Source organism: Lissotriton helveticus, chromosome 4_1, assembly GCF_964261635.1.
Source record: "Lissotriton helveticus chromosome 4_1, aLisHel1.1, whole genome shotgun sequence".
NCBI classification, from domain to species: Eukaryota; Metazoa; Chordata; class Amphibia; order Caudata; family Salamandridae; genus Lissotriton; species Lissotriton helveticus.
The window spans coordinates 850989901-851012808 of NC_136063.1; the positions used below are offsets into that span (position 1 = coordinate 850989901).

The window sequence follows — 22908 nt, forward strand, 5'->3', positions numbered from 1 at the left end:
CAGTTCATAGTGTTGCATCCTTTGGGGTATTTTATTTCTCACAGTTGATACACTGTTTGCATATCATTATAAGATTCTACACATTCATTACCTATACTCCCGGTATTTATTATGTATTCTTAGGCTCTCATCGGGACCAGAAAGAATCCTACATCATATTTATTATACACACTATCAGCCTGATTCATCAATCTCCCGTTTTGCGAGCCCCTAATAGCGATTCATAAGGAATCGCTATTAAGGACTTGCAAAACGGGATTCATGTTCCTTATTTGCGATTAGCAAATTACTAATCTCAAATAAGGAATAACTCCCCATTCATTCCTATGGGCCTACAGGCCCATAGGAATGAATGGGGAGTTATTCCTTATTTGCGATGAGCAATTAGCTAATCGCAAATAAGGATGCGATTTCAAGGGTGCAGGGGTGTCCAAAGGACACCCTGTAGCACCCCTGAAATGTAATCTACATTGGTGTTGCGCACACACATGTCCAAAGGACATGTGTGTGTGTAACATGTAACTTAGAAAAATGCATTTAAATGCATTTTTCTAAGTTTTCTCTATTTACCACGAGGTTTGACCTCGTGGTAAATAGCGGGCCTAAATTGCGAATTCGCAATTTTTAAATGTTTCATGAATAGCATTTAAGGAATCTCTAATAGAGATTCCTTAAATGCTAATCCTCGCAATTTAGCGAATTCATTATTTGCGATTTTTGCATTTGGGATGATGAATCCCAAATGCAAAAATTGCACTCGCAAAGGGCCAGATTCTCAGAATCTGGCCCTTTTGCGAGCGCATTTCGCTTGATGAATCAGGCTGTAAATTCCAAAAAAGTATTGTAATTCTTGGGCTCTATTAAGACCCTGTTCCACAGCTCTAAGACCCATTATCCAAGTGGCCTCTTTGCATCACAAATTCAGTACCCTATTGCCCCATCTGGGGTCCAGTTTAACATAATCCATACCGAAGAAGGTGATGTGTTTATGTTAGCCCTGCACCTTCCATTCCATCACATGCATAGCCATCGGATATCTCACATCCTGGTTTTTGAAAGCTTGGATGTGTTCACTTTTCCATTCTTTAAGTGTTCTTAAAGAGCTAACTACATATATCGGCTTGTACTTCACTATAAAATGTACAGAACATATTTTGTGTTGCAATTAATGTCCTTCCATCAGTCCCATTGAAAATATTTCTCTTGTCACTAGCTCTTCTGCATTCCCCACAATACCCATACATATTGAAAAGGACAAGAATGCACTGTATCTGATAGATATGGTGCATTCTTGCTATTTTCTGCCATGGGGCAGTGCCGCAGGAAGGCCTGCAGCGCTGCCCTATGGCAAAACCTCATAAATGAGGCCCTCAGTACAAAGGAGTGCTGTTGGACCTGGCCTCTTTGGCATGGTTATCCCTAACTTTTTGCCTTAGGACTTTCAATTTTTAATGACGTTGTTTTTGATGGCCTTAGGATTCTGCAGGCTTTACCACTGGTAACAGGTGCTAAAACTCTTGTGCTCTTTCTCTGAAATGTGATAACATAGGCTTACCCACATTTGGCATATTTATTTGTATCTATAAGTCCCTAATAAAGTGCTCTACATGTGCCTAGAACTGATAAATTAAATGTTACTAGTGGGTCTGCAGCACTGGGTGTGCCACCCATTTAAGTAACCATGTGAACATGTCTCAGGCCTGACATTTCAGAGCCAGTGCGTGCAATTGAGACTGGCATGCTGATATGGCAAGTTACACTTCTTGACAGGCCCAAACATTCCCTTTTAATAAATATAATTCACCCCTAGGCTAAGCCCTGGACAGCTCAGAGGACAGGCTACAATATATTTGAAAAGCATTTACCTTTTGTTTTACATATTCTGGTAGTGAAAAGCCGTTACATTCATTTTTCAGTCATCAAAGGCCTAAATGTCCCTTAGGAAAACACTGGGATTACCTTATTACATCTTATCAGCGTAATACCCAAATGGGAAATTAGAATGGGTTAAGTTTGGTGTCTCGGGAATCCTAATTTAAAATCCTAACTGATGGTGAAGTCTGATATTAAATTGTAACTCTGAAAATGCCCCCTTCAGAAAGCATGCAATTTCTTGCCTTAGCCATTTGGTGCCTGCAACCCGTCTCTGATCATGTCTGTGTGTAGTTGGTAGGTGGGATTTTTATATTCCGCCTAGACAGTCACGCATGTAGTGAGTCCTAGGGCAAGAAGGAAGGACATATATGTACTTCAGAGACATTTCTTTAAAGTCTTCCTTACTTCAAAGGCACCACAGGGTATAAGAACTCGACCTCAGGAACCACCACTTCAGTACATTTCTGGACCTGTGGCTACTCTGCCAGGAAGAAGGACTGCTGTGCTCCTGAAAGTACTGCCACTCTTCTGACCTGCAATTCTGCTGGGCACCTGATGTGCTGTGCTGATCTGCTGGCTGCTGCCTGCTGCCCTCTTGCCTGGGTGAGAGGACTGGAACTGCATCTCTTGAACGCAGTGTGACTCAAAGGGCTAGTTAGCTTGCCACCTGATGTGAAGTCTCAGGGACATAACAGGCTTCCAACAATCTTGCATCTGCACCTGGACTCTGCCATGTGTGAGTCTACCCTGCCAAGTGTTGCCACTCCAGCCCTGGACCCTTGGAAGTGGGCCTAAGGTGCTTACCAGCGAAACCAGCGCATCCTATGTGCTGAGTGATGCATCATTGAGCACAACCAATGCATCACCCCTTCTGCGTGGGTTGGGACCCGGTGCAAAAGGTCAACAACATCTGTGCATCTTTGGAACTGACGCATCACCGACGTAGTGGCACATTTCTGACCCAGGTCCTCGCATTTCTCGTCAACAGTAGTTCATCACTGGAACCAGCCTACACTTCGCAGCTCCTTGTAACCGATGCATCGCTTCAGCTACACACCTTATCCTTAATGTCATGACTTCCCAACGTAAGCCTCGTCATTGGGATCCTCGACAATGACACACAGGAATTCTCACCACAGCCCCGTTGTATCTCGGAACTGACACATCACATCGACTGTGGGATCCTTCTTGCTTTTGAATTCATGCAACGCTTCAAAACCCTGATTTAAGGTAGTTTGTTCAGTGGGCCTAACATGGTCCTGCACTCAGCCAGCACTCTATCGCTGATGGCCTGAACTTGTGACTTTGCCCCGGTTTGGCGTGACTAGATATCCCATGTTGGCGCTTGGTGCTTTTTTGCACTATTTCAACTTTGAAATCTTTCAAATTCAATATCTTCGGTCTCCCACATTGGATTTTGGTCATTTTGGTCTTGTTAACATTTACACTATTTTTCTAAGCCCAGTGTGAAATCTTTTTGTGTGGTGTTTTCATTGTTTTACTGTTTGAAGTGTTGCACAAATACTTTACACATTGCCTACAAGTTAAACCTCACTGCTCTGTGACAAGCTACCAGAGCGTGAGCACAGGTTAATTTAGGGTTTGCTTGTGCCTTACCCTGACTATGACTGTGGCGACTGCTTGACCAGGCTCACACCCCAGTCAACCAGAAGCCCAATTCCTAACATGTTCCATGAGGGTAGGCCTGAGGTCATGGTCATTTTCATTAATTGTTCTGATTTTTAAGAAGGGTTTAGAGCTGATCCCAAGATTTACCGCCCTATCTACCTGATTGACTCTACACTTTGGTGAGATGCCCCTTTGGTGAGATCTTTGTTTATTAAGTTCAGACTTGGAATGCTGGCTGTGTTTCTTGCCATATAGAATTAAAACTCTGACACGCCAACAATGATTTATCCCCTATGTGTTGTACGATTATTGAAAACAAAGAGCATGTTTTATTCTTGTGTACTGCTTATGTCAGCTTTGCCAGCTCCTGCACTTAGAGAACTGACATTTAGATGTAAGGACCCATAAGTCAGACGCTAGGCCAAGTGTTGTGTATTCAGTTTCCAACTTTCTATGCTCAATGTGGTAAATTAGACAAAAGGTTGTTGGGGCAAGCGTTTTTTAGAGCTGTGACTCTATGATACTAAAACTATATTGGTTAAACTTTTACCACATCTTTGCTCTGTGCACTTAAACACACAAGCACAACCTAGTGATATGAGGGAAACCCTACTTTAGATTATAACTCTGATTGCCCGGATAGCATGGAGGGCCTGCTGATAGCTTATTTTAGGCTATTGTTAGAGGCTGACCATCTGTGACGCCAGTAGGATGATGGGATATCTCTGTGCATTTAATTTTATTGATTGCAAACATTGTGATCTTGATTATGATTTAATGCAGGGCTTTAAAATTTTATCGCTCTTACACTTCTCTCAGGAATGTTGGCTGCTGAACATTTCTTTATTCCTGAGAATTATATGTTTTTTTCATGGATTTATTTTATTATTTTTCTATTTATTTGTGCTTTTTAATGTGCTGTGTTATTGTGTAGTTTTAGGCTCGTGTGAGACGAAATAAAGATGATGATGATGACGACTCTACAACCAAGATACCCAGTAGATTTCTCATAGGTTGGCTGGAGAAGTGGGCACTGAAAAGGGTATACTGTGAGATATCCTGTATGGGTTCAGACAAGGTCTGGGAGGCCATAGAATAACGCTTGAATCTCCATCATATAATTAACAGGTATACAAGAGTGAAGTAATCCTGTATTCACACGGTTATTATAGACCTCAGCTCTGCATTTGATTATGTAAATTGAGCAAATATGTGGGACAGAATGCTAAAAATAGATGTGAAACATTCGATGGTGCATTTTCTCAGTCAACTACACACCGATCTGTTTGGGTATATCAGGTATGGCCTGAATTGAGAGTTTACACTCCCTTTTGAAATTGGGTGGGTTCTTAGGCAAGTGTGTGTGCTCGCCCACTTCCACTTCTGCCTCTAACTTGAATGAAGCAATCAATCATTGAGCTATAATCTTCAATGTTATATGTAAAGGCTGACACAACTAAGGTGGGCACCATACACCTCCCTGTATTGAGGTATCTAGATCACTGCATTTTGTTAGCCAGCACAGTGGTCAGTCCGCAGAACTCTCCAAATCATACACTATGGTATGTGGTCGGCAGAGTAGTACAGTCAAATCACATTATGTCAAAAATAACAGTCTATTATGTGTGCCCAAGTTCACTTCTTTAGGTGTTTCTTCTGATGATAAAGGCTCTTGGGCACTCTTAGTGAAAGTCTGGAACTCAGAACTGATCTCTGTGGCAACCTTTGGTGCAGGGATTTGGGGAATGCGAGGGGTATCAGACCTCCAGGCGATCAAAAATGGACTCGTGAAAGGATTTCTATCTGTTCCTTATGTTACACCCACATACATAAGTCATTTGAAAATAGGGTTATGGTACCTGATGGATTATATGAAACTTTTCGCCTTGATGTTGTGGCTTTCTGTATGGTCTAACCCGGAAACAACACTTAATCGACTTGTGATAATAGATTGCCTGAGGCATAAAAAGTCTTGTAATATTACATGGCTGATGCACAAAAAAGAGCAATTCACCCTGATTGATAACCCAATGTGCATTTACCTTGTTTTTAAAGCATGTGTCAAGCTTGAATATCCTGTTATGTGTTGTCAGAGTGCAGCAAACAGAGGGTGGCTGTCTATCAACTTTTATCTACCAAACAAAAATCGAAAAATTCGAAGAGAATCTGCCATGGGATTAGGTCATGGAAAACAGCGAGAATACACTGCAATCGGTTTTCTAGAAAAAATACTTTTTTCCAGAGACCCCTCACCCACTAGAGTTACTCCTAGGTGGCATGCTTCATTTAGGCGTGCTGTGACTAACAGTTACGCAGGAGCACTGTTAGATTTGGGGGTCTCTAGTTGGCATAGGTAGGTACCTTTAACAAATAGGGACCTTTGCGTCTAGTCAGGGTAAGTGGGTACACTCCTAACCCCTGCTCTCCCCCTTGGTAGCTTGGCATGAGCAGGAAGACTTATCTCAGAGGCAGTGTGTAAAGCATTTCTGAACACATACAGTAACCCAGTGATAACACTACAGGTGGACCCCACACAAGTTGTAGTGTAAAAATAAGTATTTTTATATAGACTTAACAAAAGACCACAAATTACAAAAATCCACATTACTGTACTTCAAAAATGGTAGAATTAGCTTAGCTCTCTTTAAATGGTAAATGCAACACTTTGAGTTCAATGTACCTTAGGATGCGTAACGCTATACAACAAAAGTGTTGCAGGGAAGGGGATGCGTTGGTTCCTTACGCGCAAGAACTGTGATGCATCAGGTCCCTACAGATGCGTAGGGGCTGCGTTGGTTCTTCACGGCTTGGGGAGGTGATTCCTCGGTTTCTTACTGCGCTTCCGTGGCGATGAGACCAACAGTGCCGTGATACGATGAAAATCCGGTGCAATGAAACAAATATGGCGTGTTCTTCTTTGCGTGACACGATGTGTGCATGCCCCACGGCCCTGTGGCGACTCATCAATTCTTCAAAGTCGCGACAGGCCCTACGACACGCTTCCCGGTGATGTGGTGGTGTCTGATGCAACGTAGATCCCCTTCTCTGGCGATGCGAGGCGCTTCGGCGACAGCTGCAGCGGCAACACTCTTTCCCAGTTATGCGACAACAGCGGCTGCGGTGGTGACACGCTTCTCCGATGATGCGGCGGCGTCTGATGCGATGGCGATCCTCTCCTCCAGCAATGCGAGGTACTTTTGCATTGCGAAGCAACAGCAGTGGCGACACGCTTCTTCTTCGTGAGTCGCGCAGCCAGCTCCTTGCGACACGCAGTCCCTCAGAAAGCCCAACGCAACTGTAGGCACTTCCAAAGAACTCTTGGGGAGCTGGTGGGTGAATTGTGTTGTCCCAGAGACTTCAGCAGGAGGCAGGCTCTGTCTCAAGCACTTGGAGATCCTTCATCTCCTCTCTTTGGCAGTCAGGCAACCACTGCAGGCCAATCCCTCATGCATAGGGATAGTCTATCCTCAGTCTCTCTGGTTCCTCTCCTCAGCAAAAGTTTTTTCCTGTTTCCCAAAAGTGATCTAAAGTTCTGGGGTCTGGGTCCTCCCTTTTATACTCATTTTCTCTCTGTTCTCTGAGGGCAGAGAGACCTTTGCCTAGTCCAAACCAGTTCTGGTCAGTCGTGGAGCGCTTTGTTGACAAGACTCCTTTTTTCCTTTCACAGTGTAGACCAGGGACATCAGACGCACCACAGGAGAAGGAGCAAGCATTGTGGAGGGAAGGCACAGCACTATTCAGGTCCCAGGTGCAACTCCTCCCTCCACATGTGAATCTCTCTATTCTGCCCTGTGCTGACTTACCCTGTCTCCTGGAATCCCCCAGCCCCTGTCACTCAAACTCCAGAAAAGGAATACACAACCTAGCAGAGGCAGGCTTGGATGGTTAGACAAGAAAATACCTACTTTCTAAAAGTGGTATTGTCAAACACAGAATGTTAAATCCAACTTCAGTAAAAGATGTATTTTATCATTCTGAGTTCAGGCATACTAAACTAGAATGTCTACCTAGTTCCCTGAGTCAGTTAGGATTATAAGATCAAACTGTCCTTTCTGGCCGATGGGGAACAGGTAGCCTTGCAATAGTGAAAAACGAAAATGGCTGTAATTCACTATTAGGACATGCCACACACACCAGGGTATGTCCCACCTTTTACCTTCAATGCACCCTACCCTTGGGCCTACCATAGGGGTGACTAATATGCAGGAAAGGGAAAGTTTAGGGACTGGCAGGTGGGTGCACTTGCCCTGTCAACATGGCAGTACCAGACTGCACACAGGTTTTGCAATGGCAGACTGGAGACACACGTTTACAGACTGCTTCTGTGGGTGGCACAACCAGTGCAGCAAGCGCACCAGCAGCATTTGGTTTACAAGCCCTGGGCACACTCAGTGCACTGTACTAGGGTCTGATAAGTAAACCACACCAGCCACAAACGCAATCACTAATTCATACATCAATTTACAATAGGGAGAGCATATGCACTTTAGCATTGATCAGCAGTGGTAAAGTGCCCAGAGTCATAAAACCAACAAAAACAGGTCAGACAAAATACAGGAGAAAGGCAAAAAGTTCAGGGATAACCCTGCAACAAGGGCCAAGTCCAACAAGCACTTATTGGTATAGACTTAGTGAAGTGAAGTGGAGTGGAATAAAGTAAAAACTAAAACTACCTAACTAGTCGGACACTTTTTTTTCTTGCCCCTATTTTATTTTATTGTATTTATTTATAAAGTTTTATATAGCACTGGCTAAACCCGGAGGTATCACAGCCCTTTGCATAGGTATCTGTGTGTTACAAATTACATAGTCACAGGATCAACGAGTTACAGGTTACATAGTTACAGCAATTACATCAACGACTAACGGTGGGAGGAAAAACAGCGGGGGAACGAGGAAAACAATGCCAGATGTCCGGCTGGGTAGGTGACAGCCAAGGGGCTGAACCAGAGCCAGACTCCTCGATAGCTACAAAGAACAGCTCCACCAGGCATCAGCTAAGGTTGCTCTGGCTCCGCAGTAGGTACAAAACTGTTTTGGAATCAGCCCAGGGGGCATCGTCATACCTCCATCAAAAAGCACTGGTGCCGGTATTCCTGGGGAGTGCCGTCCACCTAGTCTTTCAGCTTACCCCCAGGACACGAGTGGTGGGTGGAGTGGAGGAAGGGACAGTTCCAAAGTCTGAAGAATTGACACAAAGAGCTGACCTGGGAAAACAGCACAGGGATCCCTGAAACTAACACCTGTACTCCATAGCTGTAACTAGTCTGTATAAGACCAGGGAAGCAGCGCTGGGATCCTTGAAACCAGAGACCATTCTCTGTGTCTGAAGCCAACCTGGAAACTAGTAAATCCTGGCCTCACTGGAGAGATACTGGCGATTGGTATCTTTAGTAGTGAAATAACTGTCGGATTGACGCAACTTCAGGAACAGCCTTTTGATGGGGTTGACGATCATGGTAGGAGAGGAAGCCCTCGTATCATCGGTGTTGGGGGCTGTTCAGGGGGGTCAAAGCAAACAAGGAGGGTAGCCCTCTGGGGGAGTCTGATTCATCCCCAGCTCATTGTTATGCTTATAGGTAGAATCGGGTTAGTTGTAGGGGAGGACAGATGGGTGGGGAAGAGAGGTCACTCACCCTGGTCTCCCTGTAGGGCCATGGCTTTTATATAAAAAGAGGAGAGAGGGACCCAGAAATCCCACAGGGGTAGGGTACCAAGAGACAGTTGTCTAAAGAAGATTCCCCTGGGAAACCAGTATAACACACCAATATAATACACCACTCTACCAATCACACTCAGCACCCAAAAGAATATCTGTAGCACACTCTCAGGTTTATTCTATCCTCGTGGTGAACCAGGAAAACAAACAAATGATATTAAAAAGGGATAAGCAGACAATTTATTTAAAAAAATATAGTGACAACAATGGCTGTATAGTTAAAAATTCATAATACAATATGAATAACAGGTTAAAAACATTTCATAGAAACACAATAATCCTAACAGTGGGACAGAGCTACAGCAAGACACAATGTAAATCAGATCAGGGAAACAACACGATACTAAGACCAATAAATAAATGATTTTTGATGCAGAGAAGCTCTAGGTAGAAAACATTTTAAACTAGATACTCAAAAATGCATCTGTCACGTATCCGTGGAGTATTCCCAAATAAAAAGCATCGACGCGTTTCGGCGGGTCCCAAATAGATAACTGTCCGCCTTCTTCAGGATAACAATTGAATCTTCCCACATTGCATTATACCATCTATTAAAAAACATATAAAACAACATACATGTTAGAATACAGACTTGTAAGATTTGATTTGCTGGCTCACAGAATAAACCGACCATACATACTGCCCTATTGGCTGAACTATCAGACATCATTCATGTAAAGTTATTCTTTTATTATTCAAACACTTAATGACCGAAGGAGTCTGGTCAAAAGATTGGTCTATTAAATAATGTCAGAATCTATATATAGCACCAAAAATAGGGGTTCTTATAATACCTTATGCCTTCAGGAGAATTCTTTTACAAGTGCATATCAAGAGGGAGCAAGTTCCAGAGTATATGGTAACGAGCAGTCACTCTCAGTTAAAACTAAACAGGGAATAAAACAAGGGTAATGGTCAATCTCCCGCAAAATATAATTAAAGATGGGGAATGTATTTTAACCCCTCACATAATACCTACTTAGTAGATACTGACTTTCGATATATACACTTCTTCAACTTCTTGGTAGTTCGAATAAATAGAGAACTACAGGACAATCTAGAAAGAATCGATACCAAATAGTAAGCTAAATATCTAAAAAACATATGACTGCCTATTCTCTATTAAATTGGACTAAAATACAACTAATTTGCCACATACCTTCTACACCCAGCTCACTGAACCTAACCTTTGAATTTTTCTGGTTCTACGTGATACAACGTGTAGGTATAAACCGGGGACAGCGAGGGATAGCCGTGCCTCTCTAAAAAAGATAAACAAGAAAGAGAGGAGAACAAATGAATTCACTCTTAGAATAATAAATCCTACGAGAGCAAAAGACGAAGAAAGCCTCATGGCGTGCAGAAAACAAATAGAGCTAAGCTACACGTTCCAGCTCTCCACTCCTGCTAAGCATAGGCTTACCTCCAAACGGGAGTCCCAGGAAAACAACGAAGGGGTTCTGACGCGGGGTAGTGGTCCTCCGAGGACGTCTAAATCAGTCAGTAAACTGTGCCCATTTATATATCCCACAACTCCCGCGCTGAACACTTTAAAGTTGTAACAGCTGGGGAGAAAGGGTCACGTGATGTTCATCTGTAAAAAGCGGGCGCCATCATTGAATGTCTACCATATAGTGTTACACCACCCTACTAGTGCGATATATAGACACGAACGTAATGTCCAAAGTTGTATATACCGTACAAAAATGAAATATAACTAAAGTGCCTAAAGGTGGCTAAGCATTATCCCAAATCTTTGGGAAAAACTAGCTATTTTGCGGCAACCTTTATATCGGCCGCCATATTGAAATGGGCATAATAGTACGGAATGCGGAATACTCAAAAGGACCATCAAGAGATCGACTTTATATGGTTGTCCATGGCTTTCACCATCTTGCGGCGTGAAAGCTGTCGGCAAGTCGCCATCTTGAGATTGGCAGATTGTCACCATCTTAAATGGAGGCCTTTGGTGGTATAGACGGATGGGGTAGTCCGAGTACCATTGGTTGATAAGATTAAAATCAGGGGTAGTTACTGGGACAGACCAAGACTATAATGAGTCTGGCTGTCTCAGTAATAGATAGTCAACATGTTTCGAGCCGTTCCCCTATTGGCTCTTCATCAGGACTCAACGGGGACTATCCCCATGTCTAACACTCCTAACCAATCCTGTAATAAGGACGCACATGTGCACACTTACTGCACATGCACTATGTATACATATGGTTTGTAATAAGGTATTCTGTATGGTTTGTAAATGAGATCTATAATTACAAAAGCTGAGAACATTAAAACAACAGCCTGTCAGCCGGGCTGGCAGGTCACAGTAGTTAATCTTGGACCTTGAATCTATAACACTCGTATATGGTGGGTGCTTCTAACGTCTAACCAAGTGTTCACTTCTTAGCGGGTAAAATATTAGTCCCACAACATTGATAATGACAGAAACTGACTCGTGAGACTTGAGCCAACAAGACTTTTCATCACATAACATATAACAATTAGTAAGTAGTATGCTACATAACCTACTTATAAAATGCTATGCTAAGGTGTAATGGTTGAAAACCAGGGTTGAACAGCTTGTAGTGAAACCCTGTTTTGAGGGAAAAAGGAATGCTGATCAGAAAGCTGTTTTTGCTACTGCAACTCCCTTAGAACCGGTTGCCACTCATTAAACATCCTGACTTGCAAGAACAAATCCCCCATCACTTACTTCTTCAAAGCCTCCTCATGTACCTGTAACAACCCCTGATTTTACTCTTCACGGGCGGGAATAAAAAGGTGTCCCACTAGTTAGGTAGTTTTAATTTTTACTTTATTCCACTCCCCTTCATTTTACTCAGTCTATACCAATAAGTGCTCCCGCGTAACTGCTAGTCGCAGCACGCCTCAATCTGTAGAGGATTCGGTAGAACCCCAATGACAAAGCATGCCACCTAGGGGTAAACCTGGTGGGTGACGGGTCTCTAGAAAAAAAGTATTTTTCTAGAAAATCAATTGCAGCGTATTCTCGCTGTTTCCAAGTACCTAATTCCACAGGCAGGTTCCCTTCGATTTTTCGATTTTTGTTTGGTACATAACTGTTCAGGAAGATATTCCTAACCTCTACCTCTACCTCCCTCTTCCTTTTTTGTAAATATCAACTTTATTAACAACAGCTCACATGGAACCTTACCTTTCTTTTACACCTAATCATTGGCACTGATTTTATCTGGTTAGATTCAGTTTCCCTGCACACGTCTATTGCTCGTAAGGTTTCCCGATTTAGCAAAATCAAAAAATAAATCAGAGATAAATTACAGTCAGATTCAAGTATAAACACTGTTTTTGTCGGTGTCTTTATTCATGTAACTTTTCCACCACTGCTCCCAACAGCCAACAAGTGTTTCGTTGCGTCAGGGATAATTAATCCACGTATAACTTCTTTGATTTGTGGTGATAATTCCGGACAACCAAGGGTTTCTATTTGAGCGGCGTCCAACTCTGAAATTCTAGTTTCGTTCTTAATGCTCCTCTTTGTTTCGAAAGTCACCAAGCTCCGTGTGATGAAATATCTATCCTTCCTGACGCCGCTCCATGTCGTCCGAGTACGTCCCTGACGCGACGAAACACGTGTTGACTGTTGGGAGCAGTGGTGGAAAAGTTACATGAATAAAGACCCCGACAAGAAGAAAAACAGTGTTTATACTTGTATCTGACTGTGATATATATATGATTTATTTTTTGATTTTGCTAAATCGGGAAACCTTACGAACAATAGGCGTGTGCTAGGGAGTGCATTTTATTTCCATACTAGCATAGGCTTTTATCTGTGGAGGTTGGTGGTTCTCCACACCCTGCAGCACCGTCAGAATTAATTGAGAACATTAGATAAACTGCGTGATTCTTCCCAGTGGCGCCTCATACCTATATCTAATACCACTTATCAAAAGGGTAGATTCAGTTTCAGTAAAGCTCACTTTTTGGTATCCTATCCTAGAACTGTGTATAGAGATACAGACGTGTACCTTACCCCCATATTTGTGAGTCCGGAAAATCCATGTTGCATTTCTTTTTTTCTGAAACATTTACACAACTCCAAGGAAAATGTTTTAATGCCCTCATTAAAGTCTCTTAATATTAGGAAATGCAGACCTGCGCTGTTGTATCTCTAACTTTTACAAACTGAATTTGCCTGTTTATTTCAGCTGGAATTGGGCCAAGAAACATGATCGGCAAGTAATTCTAGGATACAGCATTTTGTAAAGTAATCTAAGGTCTATGCTTATGCTATGTTCTAAATATTGCACTCTGTTATAGTTCGAGTATCATAGTATTTCAGCAAAACTGTAGTAAAATGCTATTGTACACTTACTCTATCACTACTCTAACTATACAGTGCCCTTTACGATTAGACACTCTGCATCATTTCCATTTACCACAGAGGCAATGATCTTCTGATGAATCTTTCTCTGCTGATAGGTGGGGTGGAAATTAGGGTGGCCAAAACACCACATTAGCTGTCCAATGAGAACCAATTATTGACAGCTAACTCACAAATTTGAGGTCAGATTTAGGTACACTATTCTTAATACCATGCTGTAGAAATAAAGAATAGCAACATTAGTTAAGCATGTAACAGCTTGTATTAGAGCGCCAAACATTTAGGCAAGATTTTATCTAATGGATATTATAAAATTGGTTCACAGATTTAATGAGTCCCACTACCATTACCGGCAGAAGAATAGTTTGTTTATCCAACAGCTCAAAGCCTATTAAGATGGGGAAAGGTTTCATTTTTAAAGTCCATTAAGGGTGAGTCCATTAGCATAGAACAAAAGAAATATAAGAAAATAAAATTGCAATGGTTGGACTACAAAGGTTTGAGTCCATCAGCTACCGACTGTAGCCTCAGCAGAACAGTCCAAAAGTAAGAGATAGTTCTTAGTAATCAGCAAAAATTGATCAGCATAGTATCCTCTCGTAAGGGGAAAAGAAAAAGTATGGCATTTGTCAAGATTCAAAAAATCAATTACGTTAAGTGCTGCCCTTCCTTTGGGTTACTTCTTATATAAAGTCTCCAATAAAATCTCAGTGATGTAGCATCACCACCATCGAAAGTCATATTCTCAGATTCACATGTCACCTAGAGCACTTGCACCAGTAAGATGCTTTCCCATGCTAATTATGAGAAACGAAAGATTTGGAAGTCCACATTGGCCAAACATCAGTTAAAAAAAGCAAAATACAAAGTATCAGTCTATAGTAAAAGCTGAAATCCTGTTCCCACAGAAATAATTCACTGTGAACATTGAAGAAACATTTAGAAATGGGGAAAGTTACACATGTACTGAACAAATAATGCAACATTTGATTGTATTGGGTCAAGGGAAATATCAGCATTATAGAAAAAGCATTTTTAGAAAAGCCTTTAAATTGGCATTACACATTTCAAATGAAATAAACTCTAAATCAATATCAAATATAACACAATAAATTCTTTTCAAATAGGGATATGTATAACTTTCACCAGACATTATTACATGGAAATAGCTAATATCAGAAATACCCTACTACCACAATTCTTCTAAAGATTCATTTTATTCTTTTCATGAACTATAGCATTTCTACTATTAATATGTATCATTTCTAAAAAGTGCATTCTCACAGAAGGCATTAGAAACACTAGGCCTCTTTATTAATAGCACAATTTTCATCATCAATGCCAATAAACAACATGTTCATAAGAAATTGCCATTACTGCAACTCGTTTATATGTGTTAGGATCACTTTGCATGTATGTTTTCTTCGTCTTACTTTTGAAAGCACGCTTTTACGGTGCTTCTACAACACTTGTCTGAATTTAATTTTTCACTGTGTCTAACACGTGCAAGGTGTACTTTCAGCTTGTTGTGTCTTTAATCAGTAAATGTGTTGTGTATTATGATTTTCAAAATCTCGAATCACCAGTAGACAGGTACTAGAGATCTGTGATTGACTTCATCAACTATGCCCAACTTTTTTAGAAATTGAACAGCGCCACCCGCACCTAGGGGCGTGGCGCTCTTAGTGGGACCAGGGGGCGGGAGCCGGCAGAGACAGCCTTGAGGTAATAGGATAGGGGGGAGGCACGTCATCAGAGGAGGTAGGGTCGACCTCCCTCCCCCGAGGGTACAAAAGCCTCGGGGGAGGCGGAACTAACCCTCTTTGTCCTCTTCCAACAGCTCCGGCGGCAGCAGACCAGCGAAGAATTACGGCGTTTGCTGGGTTGCTGCATGTGGAGAAAAGGAGAGGGCCTCACAACGTAGTCTTTAAGTGATTAGGTGAGTGGTTTTGAGATATTGTGTGGCTGATTAGGCCGAGCGCTCACCGAGCTCAAGTGGCGCTGCATGTGCTATAGTGCGAGAGTATTAGCTAAACCGATTCTTTTTCATTTCCTTACCTCGAGGAAAAGCGCTGTCTAAAAGAATGCAGTCCGGGAGAATTCCAGGCCCGCAGCAGGAGCCAGCCCGGTAATTGAAGCATCGAACATAGAAGGAATCCACGGAGCGGCATGAAATGGCGGAGGCTGCAGGGATAGCTTGTAAGGGGTATGGAATGGTAATGATGACCAGGTGAATGAAAATGTTATGATGGGATACGTTTCACCCTTATGAACAAAAATATTGTTTTAGCGAACCAGGCTGGGTGCTTCAGCAGCTATTTAGTACATTGATAGCGAGAAACAATCTCGCCGTAAACAAGCTACGTTTCGAAGTGCGTCTTGTTAAAAACAGATTGCATTGCTAGTTCATTTTGGTTATATTTGAGACTTCCTGAGCTCTATTGCTGTTTAAAAGCATGTTCGCATTCAGCATGTGTTCCCTTTGTTAAGCGACTTACGCCTGGTTTAAAATAGATTGCATTGCTAGTTCATTTTGTATATGTTTGAAACTGCATGAGCTCTATTACTCGACCTGCGCTTGTTTAAAAATTGAATACCAAAGAAGTATATTGTTCAATTTAGTTATGTTTAGAACACTATGATCTTTATTACTGTTTCGAAGCATGTTCGCCACCAGCATGTGTTCTCTTTTAAGCGACCTGCGTCTTGTGAAAAATAGATTGCTTTACTAGTTTTGGGTATTCTTGTCAGGGAAATTAAAGCCGCGTAAGGCAATGTAAGAATTATCCAAATACATTTTATGCATCTTGCCAGTCTCCGCATGTCTGGCTCAATGTAAACACAACTCTTCCCGGCCATCTAAAAGCTTTAACTATGTCGGGCGCCAGCATCTCAGCATGAATAAACTAGGGCGGAGCACGGAAGCGTGGTGCAAAGTGTTTTAGCAACTCCACGTGAACCAGTGCCTTCAAGGCTATTGGGCGCAAATACTTTAACCCCCAATGGGGCGCGGGGTGATAAATATGAGGTAATTCAGGTACGAGTTTCTTGTTGTCTTGCACCATTCATTGGAATGGAACTTTGGAAGCCCAATCTCTACAGCCTGGTTTGTGAAGAAAAAATGACAACCGTAATTATTTATATAGCCGATTTTAATAAATTTGATGGAGCAAAACACTCTACGTTGACGAATGGTTGCTTAAAAATAAACCAGTGAAGCTCTTTCCTTACCACCCTAATCACTCCACGTGTTAGGTAATTCCATCCACAGAAGCTCATTGTACATTTTACTAGCTGTGATGTGCAGTTTTTGAGTATGTTTAGGGTAACTCTACAGTAATTTTGCTCGTTCTGTTTGCTTTCTTATATCAGAGCAGAATTCACGTTTTCCAATTTTTACAGACCCAAATTGCCCGCCAAAAAAAAAAAAAAAAAAATGTAGTCAGCCTACTACAAACACAGACTAATTGCTTTTGTGGATTCTCAAGGTATAGACAAATTATAAAGGCGGATACGTGCAAATATTTGGTGTATTTGCTAAACAACTGACAATTGTCTGAAACACAGAATGTTCCAAAGTAAAACACGAACAATGACTCAGGGGGTTTGATGCGATTAGTTGCACAGTACTTCAAATACCCCAGAAATATACTTTTCTCTAGATCAGAAGTAATTTTATAACAATGATTGTACACAAGTTAATCAACTTTTTACCTCAAACAAAATGCTTCATGGTTGCATGTTTATAATTCCACTTTAGAAACGAAGAGTTCCATCGATGTGTGTGTATTCTTGTTAAATTATAAACAAAGGGCTTTCTCCTCGCAAGGGCCTAAATGTACTAACATGGTACGGCCAGCGTCTGTCCCATGGAGCGATGGTCTTACAAAGCTCTCAGAAGATGCACACATTCTACGCAGTCTGTTGAGACTCTTACTAAGAGAGCTCTCTAGGTATTATGTGCATTACAAAGGCAGAAAGTCAATCTGTAATTGGATTGGCGGAATTAATTGATCTATATTCTATACACAGACTTAAGTATAAGTTACCTGCCACGTAAGTATTTACCGTGAATCCACTCATTTCCCAAAAAATTGGCACATTTAGATTCTGTATCTTCCGGTTATTTCTTATTAATATTAGTTAGCCTTCATGAGTCCTGTTAGGAATAAAACTGACTTTCATAAAGTGTAAGACACATCAGGCATTATGGGTCAACGTTGAAAATAAGTCACAGTCAGCAGATCAAACATGGCCTAGTGCCCTGAGAGTGCGCCGTGCTCCGCACTGGAACTAAAGCGAATATTGATGAGAATCACCCGTCTCGGCAGCACTTTCCTACACAGGGCTTCAGCGCTTCTGCGGGGGGGGGGTGAAATAGCAGAAATAAATGGCTGATTATCTGAGAAATCCTAGCAGCCTGGGAAGGCGCGCCCATCAAAGCCATCCCCGCATCCTAATGGAAGCGAGGCTCAAGCCCGGAGACGCTCAGGACCCCTGTCGGACGCGGCCTGCAGAGAGGAAGAATGTTAAATCAGCCCCCTTGCTCAAATTGCGTATGGCATTTATTGCCCAGCTTAGAACATAATACATGAAAGGGTGGCATAATAAAGGGGTAGTTGCAATTAAATACAGTTCGAAGACAATTGCCAACCTCCCTGTCGAACAACCGTTCCCTAAAGAATCTTTTAAAGAGCTACCGGTGAAATAGATACTTCTCTACAGACTCCTCAGTCCCCCTTTTAGTCTCGAAAAGGGGTAAAACGCAGAAAAGCAATTAATCAAAAGCAAACTGGCTTTCCTTGGTTAAAACAGCAAATGGTTTTCAGAGTAAGGGTGGATATTCGGGGGTGGAGTTGCACAGGAATCATGGCTGACGGCTTCCTGACCTGCACCTTAATGCAATAATTCATATATGCCAACATGCTTAAAATGGAAACAATTATTTTCTATGGTAGTTGAGGCAAAAATGAATAGAATTTTGAATTCAGAAATCAAGAGTTTTACGCCTGAATATGGTCAAGTGGCATGTAATATTAGTACCAACATAATTTCACCCGGGTAGTATTCACCTATCTTTTTAAAAGTCATCAGTGCTCCGGGATGGCGGGATGGCGGGATGGCGGGAGATTTGGGGCTGACCTGCTGGTGGTCCTGGTCTCCCTACCCATACCTGGGTAGCCGTTGGGGCCACAGGTGGTGGCAGCTATTGATTATTGACCAACGGCTCCGTTGATTGGGAGGCAGTTAATTTGAGCAGCCCGGAGGTGAAACAAAGGCCCCTGGGAGTACGGGCACTGCAATAGAATGATTACGTATGTAGGAGTATTTGAATAAGTGATGTTTTAAGTGATAATCAATATATGAAAGAGTTTACAAATTAAGGAAGCCAATGGAGTAATCGGCTTTCTTGTCCGGGATCTAGTCAAGCAGCATCCACAATCCTAGTCAGTTAAAAGCAGGTAACTCCAAATTAACCTGCACTTACCCTATGTTAGCTCGGCACAGAGCAGTCAGGCTTACTTTGGAGGCGGGTATAGAATAGGCGTGCAATTTTCCTCAGCAAATCAGATTAGGTTAGATATCGTGACCTGATGCTTCTGCACTATTGGCTCTTCCGGAAGGACCCATTCAGCCGGCTTCCATTAACAAATAATGCTCGGTAAACATTGCTCTGGACCTTTTCTTAATATCTTAAACAATGTTCTTAAATGTTGTTATTATATGGGTGGGTTACAAGCGGACATTGTGCATTTCCGCATTAAGTACCCATAGGCCCGTGGCCATCCCGTTCACTATAAATCGGTAACAATTGCTTAATAGGCCAAGTACCGGGTCCCATAGTTGTCACTTATTAGTCTCCTTAGTAACCAGTGATTGCATGCACAACAAAGGTAGGTTAAACCATGTAAAGCAAATCTTGTATAGTGAAGGTAAATGAAGCATTTACTTCAGGGTGTAACATTGCTGAGCTCCTCTTGGGGTGGTCATTTACGCATCCTTCTTTTCTCCGGGGTCTGGGATAGTGAATAATCTAAATAAAATACACAAAAAAGTGATGGACGGAAGATCTGAATTATTCGCAACCACGTATTAGCACCCAGCCTGCATCCCAGTTCTTTGGGAAAGCCGAACATGGTAAAAAGTTTCCACTTTCTGCATAAACAAAAGAGCCTATCTGGAAATGTCCATGTCACACGGCCGCGAAAGGTTTAGGCGTTCTTCTGCTACGTCGGACGTATGTGATTATGGGCTATATATGCCCCGAGGGTACAAAAGCGCAAAAGGTCGCTGACATCAGGGTTCATGGCTCAAATACCTATAGATTAGCTCCACGTTACCTTAGTCCTAATAACGGTGAACCTTCGGCATAAACAAACGAGCCTAACTTAAAGAGAACCTTTTATTAAAGCATGCATTTATTGCATGAATCCTATACTTAGATGTAGAAGTTTATATGAAAGGTAATATAGTTGACTCCTCTGGAAACTAAAAATAGATGATAAGGGAATGCATCTTAAAGTAGACCTGGGTGGGGAACCTCGCTCCGTTCACTTAGTTTGCAGAGTTCTCTGCACTCCTCGCTCCGCTGAGCACACTGATTTCTAAAAATTCTGCTCTGCATAGCACAGTTATTTCCGTTACCTTAGTCTTAATAAGATATGAGGTCCTTTATGATGATCACCCGCAGTTACTAAGTGGCAGATGTTGCAGTTACTGCAATACCCCATTGGCTAAGATTAGGCTCTGCAGCCGCGGGTTATGCGTCACATTATTCATTCCCAGCATCATCTTTCCTTGGGCATCATATTCGACTAGGGATTAAAGTAACCTCCCAGAGCATGGAATTCCTGGAGGTGGACCAAGTTTGCAATCATCTATGTTTATATCGGAAGATCAGTACTGCCAGGTAGCTTGGCAAGGAAGGCATGTCACTGCAAGAAGTTGCAGCCAGCCTGAAGTCACTTTATTAGCTGTCCACCTTCGACGCTATTGAAGTGAGGCCCTGCGTGCCATCAGCCGGGAATTCATACATGAACAGGGAGTGGTGTGAAGTGGCTCCCAGAAACTGAGGCGGGTAGGGCGGGGGGAGGGCGAGCCCACCAGTAAGCTACTCGCCCTGTGGCGGGGTCCCAGCCAAGAAAAGGGTGTGGACTTCCTTTGGTATGGATTGGCTGCCCATGGAAAGGGCAAGCATTCATTGATGGGCTCTGGGCTGGCGGGAGCGGGGACTGACCTGCTGGTGGTCCTGGCTGTTCCTGCCCTACCCCAAGAGGCCGGTGCGTAGATTTATAATCATTGGAGGGGGTATACCCCGGTATGGTTGTCACAAGTGGTGGCAGATTTGATTTACCTGCGGCTCTGTTGACCGGAGGGCAGTCAACTTAAGGAGAGCAGGCTATCTTGGTTGGGGCCTGCTGGCACAGCCCGAAGGTAAAGAAGAAGGCCCCTTGGAAAGCGGGTTGCAAATATAATGACAATTTATAACTTTGAGATTTATAATGAATCCTGTGATGTGGATAAGCGAAGTATTTAAAGATCTAAAGATCTACCTTAATCAAGATGAATAAAGCATTAAAGAAATGACACTGCTTAAAGATTTAATAAAAGACTACGCGGTGAACGACAACAATCTGCTTCATGTCTTTTATGTGTTGAAAGGGGGGGGCGACTTGCACCCGGTAGGCACACTATGAACAGCGCCACCCGCACCTAGGGGCGTGGCGCTCTTAGTGGGACCAGGGGGCGGGAGCCGGCAGAGACAGCCTTGAGGTAATAGGATAGGGGGGGAGGCACGTCATCAGAGGAGGTAGGGTCAACCTCCCTCCCCCAAGGGTACAAAAGCCTCGGGGGAGGCGGAACTAACCCTCTTTGTCCTCTTCCAACAGCTCCGGCGGCAGCAGACCAGCGAAGAATTACCCACCCACCCATCCCTGCAACAAGGAAGAGAATGGCGGGGTCCCAGCCAAGAAAAGGGTGTGGACTTCCTTTGGTATGGATTGGCTGCCCATGGAAAGGGCAAGCATTCATTGATGGGCTCTGGGCTGGCGGGAGCGGGGACTGACCTGCTGGTGGTCCTGGCTGTTCCTGCCCTACCCCAAGAGGCCGGTGCGTAGATTTATAATCATTGGAGGGGGTATACCCCGGTATGGTTGTCACAAGTGGTGGCAGATTTGATTTACCTGCGGCTCTGTTGACCGGAGGGCGGTCAACTTAAGGAGAGCAGGCTATCTTGGTTGGGGCCTGCTGGCACAACCCGAAGGTAAAGAAGAAGGCCCCTTGGAAAGCGGGTTGCAAATATAATGACAATTTATAACTTTGAGGTTTATAATGAATCCTGTGATGTGGATAAGCGAAGTATTTAAAGATCTAAAGATCTACCTTAATCAAGATGAATAAAGCATTAAAGAAATGACACTGCTTAAAGATTTAATAAAAGACTACGCGGTGAACGACAACAATCTGCTTCATGTCTTTTATGTGTTGAAAGGGGGGGGGGCGACTTGCACCCGGTAGGCACACTAAATGTTTTAGGTTTGTATTGTAACATGCTCTCTGGCACTTTAAGAAACATCCTGGAAGAAACAGATTTTTTTAATGGACTTGTTATTGTTAGCAAAAGCCAATCTGTTTTATTATATGTTCATCTACTTTAAGCACTTAATTTGAACTAGTCTATATAACTACTTCGGGGCCTTACCATAATTTGAGATGTGAAAGCAAAGACGATGAAATGATCACCTATGCTTGGTTTTTATTTGTTTTCTATGTTTATATTATAATATGGTAAATGGGTCGGGTAACTCTTTTCTTTTATACGTGCCAAACTTGTATTCATATATAAAATCTTAACTGTTTAATGATATATTTACACATATATAACTTTGTTTATTATAAACCTAATACAGATTTTCTGACTGAATCTTAATGGTGTTTAAATACTGTTTACAAACCAGATTAAAAGCACAATTATGCAACCAATTGTGTACACGCACTGATGCCTAAATTCACATATTTACACATGAAGGGTTTCGATCAACCTAATAACGAATATGAGAATATTTGAAAATCCCTATACCTTTGACTGAATGTATTTGTAGGTGAGGTACGATCCGTACTATTCATTGATATAATCAATCAATCAAGCGTGTGTTAAGCGCGACTACTCACCAGTAAAGTTCTCAAGGCGCTGGAGGTGGGGGGGAGAGTGCAGGTTTCAGTCCATCAAGGAGCGGGTCTGTCGAAGAGCGAAGATGGGAAGCGATGTTGTTGGTCTGAGGTGGAGCGGAAGGGCGTTCAAGGCTTTGGCAGCGATGAAGGA

The 22908-nt window shown here is 42.6% G+C and overlaps 1 long non-coding RNA gene across 1 annotated transcript; it reads left to right on the top strand.

The window, feature by feature from the left end:
* The first annotated feature begins 15421 nt into the window (after positions 1–15421).
* LOC144827358 (uncharacterized) lies at positions 15422–22045 on the top strand. The gene is made up of 3 exons (XR_013610151.1): positions 15422–15525; positions 15651–15816; positions 21476–22045. It is a non-coding gene; the product is annotated as an uncharacterized LOC144827358 (long non-coding RNA).
* The last annotated feature ends 863 nt before the right edge of the window (positions 22046–22908 follow it).